Below are 17200 nucleotides of genomic sequence, written 5' to 3' on the forward strand. Positions count from 1 at the left end.
TGTAGAGAGAGAGAGAGAGAGAGAGAGAGAGAGAGAGAGAGAGAGACTAGGAGCGACTGGGTGACGGGCGCGGCGCCGCGCGGCGCGGCGGGAGAGGGTACCACATTATTGCCATAAAATACGATTAGGTGCGCGACTCGCCTGGCATGCTAAACATGCCAACTCTTTGAAAGGCAGGAGTTGTTGTCGTTGCTGCGCTCTTGCTTATAAGCTACATGTTCATGCAGACGAGAAGCCCGTGTTTATGCGCACATGTGTACATCGTGTGCGATGTTCTTGCATCGAGTATTTTCCGCTATTGCGATTGCTGTTTACCCCGAAAGTTAAGAATTAGAGAAACGTAGTTTGTCCCAGCGAGAATCTATTTTATATTATTTATGACTTCTGAGTTTGCTTCAAAAATATAGGCACTCACTAATAATTTACAAATATTTTACAATTGGACAATTTTAATATAGTTTTTCAATGGATAAGTGACGATAAAGACAGATATTCATCGGAATGTAAAATTTGTTTTGTGACCTTCTTAAGAAGATAGCTCTCAGGAATAAAGTAAGTACGAAATCAAAATAAGAAAAAAGAGAGAGTTGAGAGTACTAATGCACTGTCAAAAACCCAGACAAGAAAACGGATCTGGTAGTATCCCGAATATCTGGTATATAAATTTGCGTTCGCACTTAAGTATCGTGAAAGTTCGACGATACATTTGAAATCTAAGGATCGGGAGAGAAATAAGAACAAAGAGCAACGGTGAAGAATTAAAAGATCCCGTGAAAAAGTATCGTCGCGTGTACGTAGCTTCAGTTCCATGGAATATTTTTCAGCGCCAAGTTGGCGAGGCAATATTATATATAGGAGTAGAGACAGGCAGGTAACCGAGAAATTTTGCCAGCGGCGTGTGTAAATTCGCTCTCGCGGAAGCCTCTTCTCCCTCTCACTCTTAACGAATGCTCTCTCATCCCTCCGAGCAAATTGTCTTTTCTCTCCAAGTCGGGTGACGCGGCTTAAGAGATGTGTTTAATAAGCCCGTATCGTAAAAAGTCGTTTTCTTAATACTTCCCTCGGCGTGGGAGATTGAGTGAGCGTACGTACGCATCTACGCGGGTGAATGACTACCTTTTTTCTTTTTTTTCCTTTTGTTTTTTCTACTTTAAAAGCTCGTGACGTGGAACTTTTCGTATTGCCAGGAGCCTTCGTTTAGACCGCTGGCGTACCCCGATCTACCTGAGATTTTAAAAAACTCCCGTCCGAAATCATTTCAGCATGCTCGGGAATTCGATGTTCTATTGTTATACGGCTGCCTTTCAATTTTCTTGAATACAGTGATTTATGAATATGAAAGGAATGCAAAATTATTGATTATTAATAAGCTATAACGCAAAGCTATGTTGATTAATTAGCAAAGTATAAAAATAATGTAAACATATGGGAAGTCACGTTGAAATATTAAAAGTGTTACTGTTATTTTTATTGTTATTACTCAAATATCTTGGAACAATTTCAGGCAGAGTCATTTTGAATAGTTAATATTATTTTCTCCTATCTCGTGTAATTAAATTAATACTGTTCCGATTATTTATTATTTTTCATCTTTTACATACGATATGTAAACTGACGTTGAAATTAATCGACTATTAATTTGATGAATAAATCATGTTATTAGGTTACAATTAATTTGAATTTATTTAATATTCATTTACCTGTGACTGCATTAATAATTATGTTAATCAATTATTAAAATAAAATCTTAATTAAAGAATGTTATTTTCGAAATAAGGCTCTTTGATTGACGTGAACAATATTTTTCAAATGAAAATAAAAAATAAGACTACGTACTTATCGTTATTTCTTTTAATTCATTTTACATTACATCTCATTTTACATTTAAATTAAATTTATTTAATACATATATGTTTTGAATTATTTTATATTTGCATTATTTTTAGAGATAATAAAGTTTTTATTGATCATTATTAATACACCTTGTATTAATGACATGCTTGTAATAGTAATTTTTGAATGCTTGAAATATAATTGCTTCACGTAACAAATGAATATTCAAAATACATTCAATACACACCGCATATACACGCACACATGAAAATCCAAAATTTTATGTAATTTATATATGTCTGTTATGTTATAAATGGCTAAATTTTACCAATTGCTAAATTTAAAAATTTTGATTTCCATATTTTTGTCAGATAGATTTATTAGTTTGAAAAATTAAATCAAATATCTATAAACAGGCAGTAATTACTTGTGAATTATAAAGTAAGCGCAAGTTCACTTAATGCTATTTTTCCTTTATTTCTCTTATGTCGTGAATATAAACTTTAATTTTTATAGAATTATTCATCTTGACAAAAAATTCAAAAATATTAAAGGCTATAAGTACTACGGTCTCGAAATAGTAACATTACATATAAGGCAAGAAAATTGACACTAAGGCTTAAGAGATTTCAAAGGTTGTGTACAAAAAAACAATCAAAGGATGGGGTAACAAGAGCAATGTCGTTGGCTTCCAGTCCAATGCACACTTCTCCATTAATCCACTTTTTTACAGATGAGGTCGCGCCTTCGTTGCCCGACCACAAGCTCTCTCTAGCGGAATGTGTGCACGCGACCCAGAGCTTAAAGCAAAGATGATCGGTTCGATCACCGCAACGGTACGCCGTCGATATGCATTGCCGCTAAGGACCTCCCAAGATAAGCGGGCGGCAAAGGGGCAGACACAAGTCGTGCGAGTAGCTACGACCGAGCGATGACAATTTTTGCACGCCTCCAGACCTCTGTGGTTTTTGACTATGAAATTACAAATCAAAGCCAGGAAATTACGAATGAAGAAATTCCGGAATCTCGATGAGTGAAGGTTCCGAACGTTTATTTAATACTTTCGATTAGCATTATTAAATCGACTAGAAATATAATGAATTAAGCAGTTAATCAGATAATGGTAAATTTAAATTAACTAAATTTTAAGTAAAATATATTGAATGTACAATTTAATTAAACTCGAAATGTTTGTAATTCTATTCGATAGCGATCTCGTGTACTCTGAATCATTTCAAGAGTAACAAATAAGTGATAAATAATAAATACAAAAAAAACTAAGAAGTTTATAACAACTAATAATTAAAAGTCGTTGAAAATTATTATTTAACCTAACGAAAGAGTTTGAATAGAATCATCTCAAATGCAAATACATCGAAACTTCAAAGATAAAATAATATATGAGATTGACGTTAATATGTAAAATATAATGTAGAAAAGGAAACAATAGACGAAGAGAGATCGTAAGAGCCAGAAGCAAAAGTTGGATGAGGAATGAAGGAATGAAGCGCGGGTTGCCAGATAAAGTAAAAGAAAGCTACTAGAAACATAAAAGAAAAAAGATATATAGACAGGCTGACAGATAGACAGAAACAGATAGAGATACACAAAGATACAAAGAGTAAGAGAAAGAGAAAGAGAAAGAGAGTATGAGAGAGAGAGAGAGAGAGAGAGAGAGAGAGAGAGAGAGAGAGAGAGAGAGAGAGAGAGGCGCGCTACGCATATACAATACATAAACGACGCCGGGGGCGCATTAGCGCATTAACAATTATATTACGGAAGCTCAGTGTTACGCGCGAGCGAATTTATAAGCGCGATGCGGAGCTTCAGTGCCCGCAGCGACGTGGGGTGGCGCCTGGAAAAATAAACTTAACGCGGCCGAGTAAGGAATGGGGCGAACGAGAGAGATGGATAAGAGTCTCGATATCGCGCTGAATTACCTCTCCGGTACTCTCGAACACTCATCCTACGTACGGGCCACGCGAAGAATGGACGCGTACGATTTTGTTTTTATTCTCGACTTAATTTATACGGATATATGCTCGGCCTCTCATACGAGGATGAATATACATGCTCTAGGCTTCGTTAATATGAACCTTTATTCTTCATTCGTGCACTTGTAATTTTCTATAAACTATGTTTGCGAATGAGCTTCTTAGGTGGCTATTAAATAATAACGGCAATCAGCTCTTCGATATTTATTAACAATTTATTACTAAGCATCCTTATTATCAAGGGCCTTTAATAAAATATAGAATATTCAAATGTACATATTACCAGATGGGTTAAAGAATAAGAAAAAGAAAAATTGTCTTCGTGATGTATTTGAATAATTATTCAATGAATTCTTAAGCTAAAATAGGAAAAGGCCAGATGGCTTGAATACAAAAATTGAAAAAGAAGAATATTTTTCGACCCTAAAAAAGAAAAGTCAGTATTCCATGAATAATAATAGTGGAGATCCATTTAATTTTACGGTAAATATTATATGAGCACCGTCCTTTGTACTATTAGTTTTAGAGTAATGAATTACAATTATTTTATAGTCATAATCCAAAAGTCAATAATCACAGGAGAGAACAGATTAAAAGTGTTTCGATTCGAACCGATTTATTAAGTTCGATAGAGAGAGAAAGATAAGGTTTAATGATATCTTAGTTACTTTAAATATACGCCAAAATATTGAAAACCTGCATTTTTTGCTATAAAACGTAAATAGAAGGATATTATACGAAAATCTAGAAATCAAACAAGGTCAGTGAAAAATTATAGCAATGACTATCTTAGGAAATGTTAATGTATTAACGAATAACTATCACAATATCACGAAGAAAATCGATGAAATCTCTAAGAAAATAAAGAAGTGTTTAAAAGAAGGAATTATGGATGTGAGTATTTGGTTTAAGAAGTATAAAATACTGAATAATAATGATTTCTTCTGTAGATGATATAGAGAATTTTGATTATATATATCATCAATTCTCGGTGTATTTGTTTATACAATGTATAAAAATCAAACTATCCGCATAAAGTATACAATATACTTTTAAACTCTTTTAATGTATTACAATTATATGCACGAATTTACGAATAGTAAGAAATATGATAGCATTATACAATGATAATAAATAAATAAATTAATGTTTACAATCACTATTTAAAAAAAAAAAAAATTCAATTTTTTTTTTATTTATTACAAATTTCATTCATAAAATATATAATTGATAGTTTTGATGAATGTATGCAACAGGTAGCTTTCATGAATGACATAGATCTTTTGCATTCTTTTATGGAATGATTTATCCTTTAGTGAAGACTAAATTTTAAATGATATTCTAATGGAAAATCGAAAAGAATAATTACTTCTAATAATTACAGAGCAGCAATTAAATAAGTAATAATGCGCAACGTTGAAAATGTATATGAAATGTGAGTAAGCATGTAGCTTCAAGGCGTATTTGAAGGTAAATAATGTGAGAGTAACCGAGTGAAATGTTTCCAAGCTTGATGAAATCGAGCGCATCGACTAAGAAGAAAAATATCGATTAAAGACTCAGGCGTGGAAAAGAGGAGGAAAAGAGACTAGCGGTGTACAAACGGCTCGTCAGAAGGTGGAGATGAGCCGGAAGCGAGCGGGGGTCGGATGATGAAAGGGCAAGCGGTCGAGAGTAAGGCGCGAGTAGTTCAGGTGAGAGTTAATTAAACAGCAAGCATCCCTGCCAGTTCACAAAGTGACCGCGATAACTGGCCTCTCACCTACACGCGTTCTTCGGCCCATTCTTCATCCTTCTCTTTAGCTTTTCTCCGCCCCCGCCCGCCCCCGCCCACCCCCGCCCACCCCCGCCCACCCCGCACACACATACCACACCACACACAACACCTTTCTCTCTCACGTGGCCGCAACGCCAACGGCATAGACACTCTAATGGTAACTCTATCTCCGACGGCTACTGGAAATTGGAATATACGCCAGACTCGCGAAATAGCCACTTTCGACACAGCACAAGTTGTGTAAGTATTCACGTGGGGACGTCTTTATCAAGGATCAGTTTCATTCTGGTGTGCATTTGCGCTTGTGTCCGTGTTTGCGTCCGTGATAACGAATAGATTTGCGTACGTTAGTACGTGCACATGCGAAGGTTTGACGCATTGGATCATTCTAATGATGTGTTTCCCACTGTGCTGTTTTTGATGATTTTTGTAAGTGCTCCGGGCTTGAATGAATTACGGATACTAGCTTATATATATATATATATATATATATATATATATATATATATACATTTAGCTTAAAATTCTTCAAATAAATTGATCAAAGTGAAAGATAGTTCAATGACTGACTTTGCTTGTATAAATCGTATTTTAATTTAAGACTAGCATTTTCATGTACTCATGATTGAATTAATCATTTGCAATGACTGCTCGAAATATATCAGCCCACGACGAGTAGGCAATTTTGATTATGAATGTGGAAATGCTTCTAGAATAGAGGGAAATTATGTGAGTTGATAATTCTGAAAGTAAATCTATTCGTTCATTGCCAGTCATTTTTCATCTATTGCTATATTAATATTACAAAATAGTCATATGAAATTAACAAAATTTTCTTAAACAACTCACATTAATTAGTTAAAAAAAAGTTTAGACTGGAACAAACGATCTCGCTTTTGGAACTAATACAATTCGAGATTTGTCTTTCTCGTATAATACTTAACGATTACTTTGATGTTAAGTATACTTTGAGTGTAAAAATGAGTCTTTACATGCGTAGTAAAAGGCATATTATATATAGAGTAGCGAAAGAAGAGGACAAAAGAAAAAGCAAATGCCTGCTCGACTATATGTTTTACAAATATATGTATAAGCCGATGTTTGCAATATTATACATTAATTATCTATGTCACATAATATATACAATCCCATCAATCTTTATAGCCTATTCTTATGCTATATTTTTATATATAATAATTATACTCACGTAGCAATTTCTTTATTTTATCACTAATTTTGAAAATTTTAAAATATTGCAAAACAATTATTTGATTTAATAAATAGTCAAATAGCGGCCCTCAACCGTAGTATGTGTTAATTTTAGCATATTAATTTTTGGTCATTATTATATTATACAATGTTAATGATATTTTTAAAATATTTTTAAAATATTTTTAAAAGACAAAAATATCTAAAATTATCAAGTACAGATATGTAGTGAGAAAATAAAAGCATGAATATTTCATTAAATAAATGAGGAGCGTAGAATAAAAGCTATTTATGTTATTGTATTATTTACATTCCAATGATTATACACAATTTCATAATTGTTTTTACATCTTCATTAAATATTCATACTCCGTTGTCCCTTTTATTGCTCATATCTCATTTTTCCGTCGATCTCATCATATAAGCTTGCAAAGGCTTTGCTCAGGTGACCGAATTGTTACAAGCTCATAAATGCGTTAAGATTCATTGAATCTTCAATTGCGCATTGAAAGAATTCACACGCTTATAAGCATATTAATACATTGGTACACATTTACGTACGCTATATAGAATAGAAACGGTTCAGATTAGAGGTAAAATCATGTAAGAGTGATTATCGAGAAAACATTAGAAAGCTTTAGCTTTAGCATGGAAAAAGAAAAAAAGATACAGGAAAAGGAAAATAGGATAGGGGTTGAAACAGTAACGAAACTTTCGAAAATGAAAGAGGCAGGCTTTCGCATAGAGCGTCACCTTCATACTCACTCTTTGTCTTTGTGGCACTTTAGTGTTTCATATCGTATTCCAAGTCATTGGAAATTGAGGAAATCTAGTACGGGGACAGTGACAGAGATGAAGTGAGGAAAGACTTTGTGACGAAAATAAGTAATACGAAAGATAGGCTTTTATACAAAAGATGAAGAAAGATAAAGCCTCACTACGGCAAGAAAGAACTTGTGATTTAGAGCGTAAACAATGATTATACTTCAACCTTAAAATTATAATCTTTATTTTTAAATCCATTCGAAATAAGATTTGTATAGTAAAAAGAAAATGAGCTTCGTTAAGACTTTTATACAATTTAAACAATTAAAATACGATTATGAAATAACACATATTCTATTATCATATACATAAATATTATCTAATACTAAAAGCATTTTTCATTATTCTATAGTTATCAATACTAATTGCATTGAGTAATTTTTAATAACTCAATTGATTTAACTATTATAAAAAAAATACTGGATTTTTTACGAATTTTATTATTTATACCTAGTAAGTATGAAAACTAATTATTTAATACACAATATGTCTAACTTAATACACAATAGTTTTAAAATGAACGATACAAACTATAAATTATGTTAAAGATGTATTCGTCATTCTGGTAACTTAATAAGTATATTATCACTTATACTATTAATATATATACATGTACATATAAACGCTTGAGTATGCATGTAACATATAAACGGGTAGCTCGGTTAAAATTTTCTTTGAAGAATGAACTTTCCTTTGTTTGCCCGATTTCTTCTTATATACTGAATTTTCCAATACCTTTATATCAAGCGACTACACTGCTTTTATACATCCTTGTGTTTCACTTCATTTTAGTTACTTTATACGTATTTTAAAATATACACGAGATCGATCTGTCTTTAGAGTACAGTAGAGATTCTCATTAATTTTTTTGTTTTAATTTTTTCTTTTCCTTATATCTTTATGAGTAAATAACATATCGTTTATATTAAATATTAAGCATTTACATATTTTAACTGATTCTGTTAGATTTTTATATTATAAAATTTCCGGTACAATTCAAAATATTATTTCATATCATCATTTCTAAACATCATTTATATTATAATGTTTCTTTGTCACTGCAATATTGTATTGTTTACAGGATTACACTGCAAAAAATATGAATTTATTGATTTAGACAATTATCTATTTAATCGAACTCGATACTTGATTTTTTAAATATTTGTAAACTATTACTATTTAATCAATTGAAGTCACATTGAACATTTATACAAATATAAATGACTATTTATTATTTTCTTATTCATGTACATTCAATTTTAATTAACCCTCACATGAAATTATTAAGTTCAATATTAAAATTCTTTTATTATTATATTCAATATCATGTTGAGAGCGACAAGATTAAAAAATAAGTATATATTAAATATATAGTTATTTATATGATATCGTGAACTGTATAATTATTATTATTATAATTGTCAAATAAATATTATTAATATAATTTATCTATTTTTTTTCATTATACATAAAATCAGCTAATAATTGGTCAATATAGTATTTTTCACATTTATCCTTAATTATTAATAAATTTTCTCATTGATCAGTAAGGAAGATTATTCATTTTCAAATAAACCGGTATTACTAGTAGTGTACAGTCTGACCTTCGATCGGGGCTACTACTGCTGCAAATAACGACATTAACTGGTCGCGATATAGTTCTTCTTTTTCGCACAATCAACAACTCACCTCGTTTTACACTCAAATAACAAAGAGAGTAAGAAACAGCGTAATGGAGAAAGAGAGGGAACGGCGAAGAGTTGAAACTGCACGTGGGCTCGTACCTCGCTGAGATTTATGCACGATGCTCCCCTCGAATTAACTGGGCGCTTCGTAATGCTAGGATCGGGTGTTGCTGTAATTGGGACCCGAGGGACTTTGCAACCCCTGCGCGTGCAGTGCGAAAGTCATTCTTAACACCTACGCACGTACTTCGCAAGATCTCTCTCTCTCTCTCTCTCTCTCTTTCTCTTTCACTTTTGCATACGCGGACAAACGACGATTGTCCAGTTGTCACTAGTGACCGACGGTGCGGTAACAATTAATCTTTCGACTTGCAATGAAGCTTGAGTTTCGATTGTTTTCAGTTTATGTTATCGCTTTATAGTGAGATCTTATTATATCACAGACAAATTGACTTTTCGATCATACATTTAACTTGCTTTATGTTAAATTTATGAAAATTTGCAAATTTCTCTGCACGTGATCTTGTAGCTTCAGTTCTTCTACTTTCAATAATGCTCTAAATCTCTAACATTTTAAAGATCTCTGCTACACAAGTATTTTTTAATGTTCAAATATTTGAAGACTAGTTTTTTTTTTGTATAATTTTAATTATTGGAAATTCAACAAAAATTTATTATTTTATCTATATTCTACATATTTTCCATTTTTATTTTATATTTATACAAAATTAGGTTGAAACATAAGTTTGAAAAATAAATTTATGTTATAATATTTTAAAATTCATTTGTGATATTATATATACATACGAGTGCCTAACAATTAACGTATTTTGTTATGAAAAAGCTTAAATATTGTATTTGTAAACTTACCATGTAGTAATTATAAAAAAGGCTATGCGTAAATTAAAAAGTACTAAATATTCAAATATTTCTAATATGAATCTTTACAAAAAAAGTAATTTTGCCTTTATATATTTATAATATACGATAAATTAATAATAAAGATTAAAAATTATTTTTATAACTAAATAGATGCTCAGTGGTTTGTGTATTTAAAATGCTTATACGTGGATATCATTATAAAAATAGAAAAGAAAATATAATTCATAAATTATCAGGGAAAGGAAAGTGGATAAGCGTTATCCGTAAAAATAAATTTAGCTCGATCTTAAAATGTTAAAAAAATCTATAAATATACTTTCTACAAAGTCGGAGACTTAACGTAAACTCTTTTAAAAAAAAGATGAAATACTTTTAAGCGCAATCGACGTGTCAGAAAGACAATCGAAGCTCTGAAACATAAAAGGAGAATAAAGGACAGCTCTGGAATGACGGAGAGAAAAAGAAAAGCGCGATGTCGTAACTAAATAACAGAGCGGCAGCACTTTTCTCGTCTCCAGCTTCTCCGAACCAATGGCGTGCATTTCCTTTCCCTGCTAATTATCCGGCTTCCATAGCTAAGCATAAAGCGATGGTGAAAGGCTGTCGACTTCCACGAGCTTTTGCGGCTCGTTTCTCGCGTCCACTCTTACGCAATCCATATTGATGCCAGTTTTCGCGCGTCCATCCCTCCCGTGTTACATGCGTTCTTTATTGATTCAGAAGCTTGATACAAGTTTAACATATTATCTATTGCAGGTAGAAAAATTTAGAACTTTCTTTAGTAGCATTGAAAATATCAAAACAGCTCTATCACAATTATTGCATTTATAAATCTGTGAATTATGAACTTCTTATTATTCTGTTTTAAGAAAATACTAATTATAATAATAATATTTAATAGTATCTCATATTGCTATACCAAATGTTACAATAATATGCAATATATTCTATTTTAACTATTAATTTAATGATAATTTTAAATTTAAATTATTGTTATATTATTGTTACATGTCTAAATTACTTTTAAAATTTCCGTAAATACTTATCACTTTATAATAATTTTAACTTAAATTGTATTATGAAACTTATTACAATAGGAATTTAATTATTCATGTTTTGTTTAACAATAAAAGTAATATCTATGTAATATTTATGAAAAATATATACGAAGTATAGTACCATGTTAACTGTTTAAAAATAGAATAAAATAATTAGATCTTTTTGAATTGACACTGGATATGTTTATTAAATAATTTAGCGGGTATTATGGGTCGATCATCGCGCTTATTCATTACCAATTTCTAACCAGGAGAATCAAATCATTATAATCGTAAAGTCACACAGATGTGCAAGATATACTGTATAATGTGCAATAATTCCGAGTGAATGTACGATTCGCGATTACAAAAGCTATAAAGGTCATCTCTTTGCTTGTGCCTTATTGCTCGCCTTATATTTGGGCGCGGGTTCGCGTCCCCTATGCTTTGCCACCCTCTTCCAAGGCACAATACATGTCTGGCACGCGACCTTAAACGAAATGTCGAGCGTTCGCTAAATAGGCTAATATCTTTCCCCTCTTCCGTTCTTCTCTTGTCGTTTTTTCCTTCCTTTCCTTTCTTTATTTCGTCAACTCCCTTCTCGGGATGCCGCCGCGAAGATTTTACGCACGCAATCCTTACGGTACTCCCGACCAACTTGGACTCGTAAAAAAGGAAAAGCTAATTTATTTCAACCACTCTGACGTTCGCGAATGTGCTTCTTATATAAAAATTTATGAATCGCAGGTTTTAGTGCTTCATAAATGTGAAGTTTTCTCCTTATATTGGCCTTTATTAATAATTTGGTATGTGAAATAAGCAGCTGAATTATTAGCCTTTTTATCAATTAAATTTATTTAATATTATGATATTACATTCAATTTTGGAATTATAAATCATCTTCTTCTTTTTCAATCCGTTTCTACAGAGTAGTAGTTTCCAATCGGTTCTACTTGATTATAATTTTTATTTTGTCTCATTAGACTTTATAAAATTACATGGATTAATTTTTGAACTTTATACTGTAAGAGAATAAATCCGAAGTATATCGAATAATCATTGAGCATATGTTACATAAAGGTCTGTAATATATATTATTTCCTTATATAATTGCGTGTATAAACTAAGGCGCTCTCATGCCAATTTGTTGGTTATTCTCATACATTGAACCTGTAATTAGTCGGTTGATGTAGCAGAGCTAATCTGAAGATACAAATAAGCATTGAAAAAAAAACCACAAGATTATTTGCACAAAAAATTTTCTTGCTGTAACAAAAATTATTAATATATATCCATTCATTCATTTATTAAATATTGTAGGTATATACGATAATCATTAGTTGAATTGAGGTTCAAATCATTACAAAAAGCTGAACAAATACGTAAATGTATAAGCACAGAATCAGCGAGCTGTAGTTTTAATTTCATTAATCATCAACAGCTTTATAAAAAGCTTTCAAGGCAATTAAAAAAATGTAAATGACATCGTGTATTAGTTGATTAATTTGTCATCAGGTATGAATTGTCCTTCTTAAAAAATGTAAAATATATAATTAAAAAAAAATTAATGAATAGCATTTTTTATTTCTACGTATAAAAAATGCTCTAAAATCTTAGAAAGGTTTATTTCGATTTTCGTTTACTTTATATTCAATTGTATTTATGTAATAAATATTATTAAAGTTTTTACTATCCTTATAATTTGCCATAATTTTAATTTATTTTTTTATTTTTTTCGAAAGTAATTTTAAAAACTATATAGTACTATATGATATCAACTATTTTGTTAGGTGAAACTTGATTTTTGAGTAAATTTTTAAACAAAAATTATATCAATATATTTTAATGCTTTTTATACTGACCGTATATATTTACTTAGAAATATTTAATTTTTTAATAATAAAATATGAAATGAAACCTCATAAGGATTACCGATTATTATTTATACTTTTATTATTCATAATAAAAAAAACCTTGTTTGCTCACACAATCAAAACATTGTCAATCCATATAAGCAATCAAAATGAAAAGAAAACTATTATACTATAATTTAAAAGGTATTTTCAAAAGATTAATGCAGGCAACGTATAATTCGCTTTCGGTTATAAAGTTATACTTGAAGAAGATATAACTGAATGAAACCCTGTCATTTGTGCGGATTGGCCGTCTAATTCATATATTGACATCAAGATACTTGACTAATGGACCGACGGTTATTATAGACTCGTATTACCGTAAATATGCTACTCATGTTGATTATTACTTTCGACTCTTTCTTTTTATTTATGTGATAAGCCATTTATTGGCTGCACCAGCTGTATTTTTTTTTTGTTTATTATTATTATTTATTCTGCTATTCTTTTTATCAATCTTCTTAAGATTGTATGTAAATATTAAGATGGGGTTGTATTGTTTTATAGTAATTAAATGTTTAATTCTGAATATCATTATTATTTGAATACTGACATAATAATGCCAATCTGTATATGGTCTGTTTTTAAACATTCGCTAGCTTCGTAATGTAGTTTCATGGTTATTTTAATATTTCAAACTTGATAAGGAAATAAAAAATTGATACATTAATACATAATATATAAACAACACCTGATTTTATAAAAATATTGTATCATTATTAGTATAATTATAATATGTAATATTTTTGTCCTAAGTATTAAGATTTGTTTAAAAGAAATCGTAAATCTTTATGTACACATTCCAATATATAAGTATTTAACTTAAACTCTGAATGTTCTCATTATTTTCTGGATTCTCATAAAAATTTTGTCATTATCTCGGGTAAAGTTTATGAGTCGTAAAATTTAAAAAATATTAAGTGGAATAAAGCTGTCGAAAAATTGAAAAATAGTAAGAGATCATAAGTACATTATGATAATATGAGTCTTCGTAGAAAATACGAAAAGCTCCGCGGTTGTGAGAATAACGCAAGATTATCTCGCCGCCTGAGTCTTCTTCATCTTCTTCTCTTGATTTTCTCACCCTCTCTCTCTCATTCACTCTCTCTCTCTCTCTGTCTCTTTTTCTATCTCTCTTTCTCCTTCTTTCTCGCTTATTCTTTAATAACTTGCATACTCGCACAAGGGACTTTACATATTTATCTCTCAGCAGTCTTTGTCCGCCTATCACAAGGATGTCGCCGCAAGCGCGTGCGAACTTTATTGAATTCAAAAGTTGGACGAGAATTTTTGGTAGGCTTCTTGAAAAATGGTTCTACCGTGGAAAAAAAAGAAACACGAAAAATGAGATTGTAAACTATACATTCATATACTACCATATTTGCGCTTGCTTATGGGCATAAGCACAGTCGGATGGAGATGAACGTTGGGAAAAAAGTCTCGCGTCACTGATCCCAATCCCTGGTATAACGCGAAATCTGAAACTCTGTATCTGTGTTCGTGTGTTCGTTTAACGTACATTGTCGTTGACTATATTTTATTTACAATGTATATTGCGATGTGGGCAAATCTGCGAGTGCCGACTCACGCTTTAATCTGACGCTGCTGTATGGGCGTCTTTGATTCTTTTCTTTTTTCTCCTGCCTTTTCATTTCTGGAATGGGAAAGCTCAATTTTGTACGCGCGTGGTCGCTCGAGTCTTTCGTTTACACAGTTTTAGAGGCTGTGCGCGCCGGGATGACTGTGGGATTAATATACTTATGAAATTTTTATTCCCAGTAGCTTGGATACGCGCTCCTGTAGTGTGTATACCAATTTTCTTTTGCATCTCGTTCTCCATTCTTGAAATTTTATATTTTCAAATTAATATACGATGTTGGTATTTTTATTTTTCAACATTAGCGAAAAACATGCTGCTCAGTTATTTTCTTTGTCAACAGACAACAATAAATTTCTATAATTCTTATTTTTTTTCACAAACAATAATCACTCAATGATATGAAAATGATATTCGTGATATAATCAATGACCGTTTAAGCAATTACATCTTTCAACTATTAAATAATGAAGCAATTTGGAAATTTATTTATTTTCAGCTAAATAAAATTTTAATTTAAAATAAACTCCTACATTCACGGTAAAAATTTGATAGTCTTTCAAAATACGAAATTTTATCAAGATCGGCTGAAAATAGTAAAAAAATTTAATATCCAGAAATTGAAACGCAACAACAGATTACTCTCTTAAATTGTCAATAAAATTTTAACACGCAATTTCAAGATTCATAATTAATTTTTAACCGTATAGATTATACTCGAGTATTACGTTTCATCAATTTTTACATTGCCTCTTACTCGTTTCTCAAAATCGAATTTGTTCGTTAAGAACCTAAAATAAAACTCGATCATAACACTCGATCACAGTGGTAAAATACCTCATAAATAAATCAAATATATATATATATATATATATATATATAGTCAGGCGCGCGCACAAACACACGTATGCAGACACGCGTATATACACACACGTATATGTACTCACAAACGTATGCAAACCGACAAATATAAATATATATATATATATATATATATATATATATACACATATATATATAAATTTAGCAGAAAACAACTTTTTTCTGTAGCATATTAATGCAAGAAAGTGTACGCATTCAATTTGAATTGTATGTCTATCTTCTGAAAAATACGAAGCAAAGAGTTTTAGATGTAAATAAAACTCGTCCATATAAAGCATAAAGCAAGAATACGAAGTCCAAAAAGAGAGAGAAGTAATTCTGTAATATAGTACAATAATGAAATAATTTGAGCATTCGATTCATCAAGTTCACCGCATTATAGGACATGAGATATCCATTAATTATGCTTAGGATGAGTAGTTAAGTTATAAAATATTTATACTTGATAAAATATTAAAACACTTTATTCAATAAAAATTAAAAATATTCATATTTATGTATATTCAATATAACAACATAAGTTTAAATAATATAAATTCAATTAAAAAAGAAATGTTTTATGTTACAAAATAATGTTGAATTATAGATTATAAAACCTAAAACATAATTTGTAACGGATTATTTTAATATCAGCTATGATATTTTTATTATAATTGTTATTATTATAATTTTTTATATATGGTTTAAAGTAAAAAGTCTATTCAAGTTAGGAGCTACCAAAGAAACGTATTGAAAAGAATTTGAAATTTTGTCATTTATCCATCTGTACGGTAAATGTTACCCAATGAAGAAAAACTAAAAATTAATTTATAAACGAAATATGATTTTTTCTTAATTAATATAGTTATACTTATACTTTAAAAATCTCTTAATTTATATGAACTCTAGGGCGAACAAAAAATTTTTTTTAAATTGAATATAAAAAGAACGATTGTCTAACGTACATTCTACGTAATCTATACGTAACGTATAATTTATACGTAAAGTTTTTCGTTAACAAGATTCCTACTATAGAAATTGATAAAAAATATTGAATATTCAAAATCTCTAGACTTTCAAATTAGTGTAGTGTTAAGTTTGAGTGTAGGTATAACGCATATGCATTAGCCATACTAATTTAAGTTTTATAATGTAGCATGGTTTTCTTTCGTTATTCAGCTTCTTTGGAATTCCTAATGTTTTTACGAGAGCTCGTTTAACGGAAGCAATTAAATACGCATAATAAGAAAGTGCTTTATAATTGCTGTTCTTTCTTGAAAGTTGATGGTTATAAGGCAATCAAAACAGTTGTTACATATTAAATTGCTAGATGATCTTTACAATGTATAATTTCAAAAAAGGAAAGTGAGGCACAGTCAAAATGGATTTCGAAAGTTCGCTGAAAAATCATAAATCATACGAATAAAAAATTGTTCCAGTGAAGTTAGTAAGAAGAACGAGGCTAGAGAAACGAAATGGAAATCAAGTGATGCACGTATCTCCAGAGCGTATAACAAATCAGTCAGTGGCAAAAGCTCGAGAATCGAGAGCCAACTCCAGGCCAAAGAGCGAAGACCTAGCAACGTC

At 30.7% G+C, this 17200-nt stretch overlaps 1 protein-coding gene across 1 annotated transcript in view; it reads right to left on the minus strand.

Annotated features, from left to right (window-relative positions):
* The window catches only part of dac (dachshund family transcription factor), a 321970-nt gene that overhangs the window by 62202 nt on the left and 242568 nt on the right, over positions 1–17200 (minus strand). The gene's annotated exons all lie outside the window — the stretch shown is intronic.

Source organism: Ceratosolen solmsi, unplaced genomic scaffold, assembly GCF_000503995.2.
Source record: "Ceratosolen solmsi marchali unplaced genomic scaffold, CerSol_1.0 scaffold15, whole genome shotgun sequence".
In the NCBI taxonomy this organism is placed as follows: Eukaryota; Metazoa; Arthropoda; class Insecta; order Hymenoptera; family Agaonidae; genus Ceratosolen; species Ceratosolen solmsi.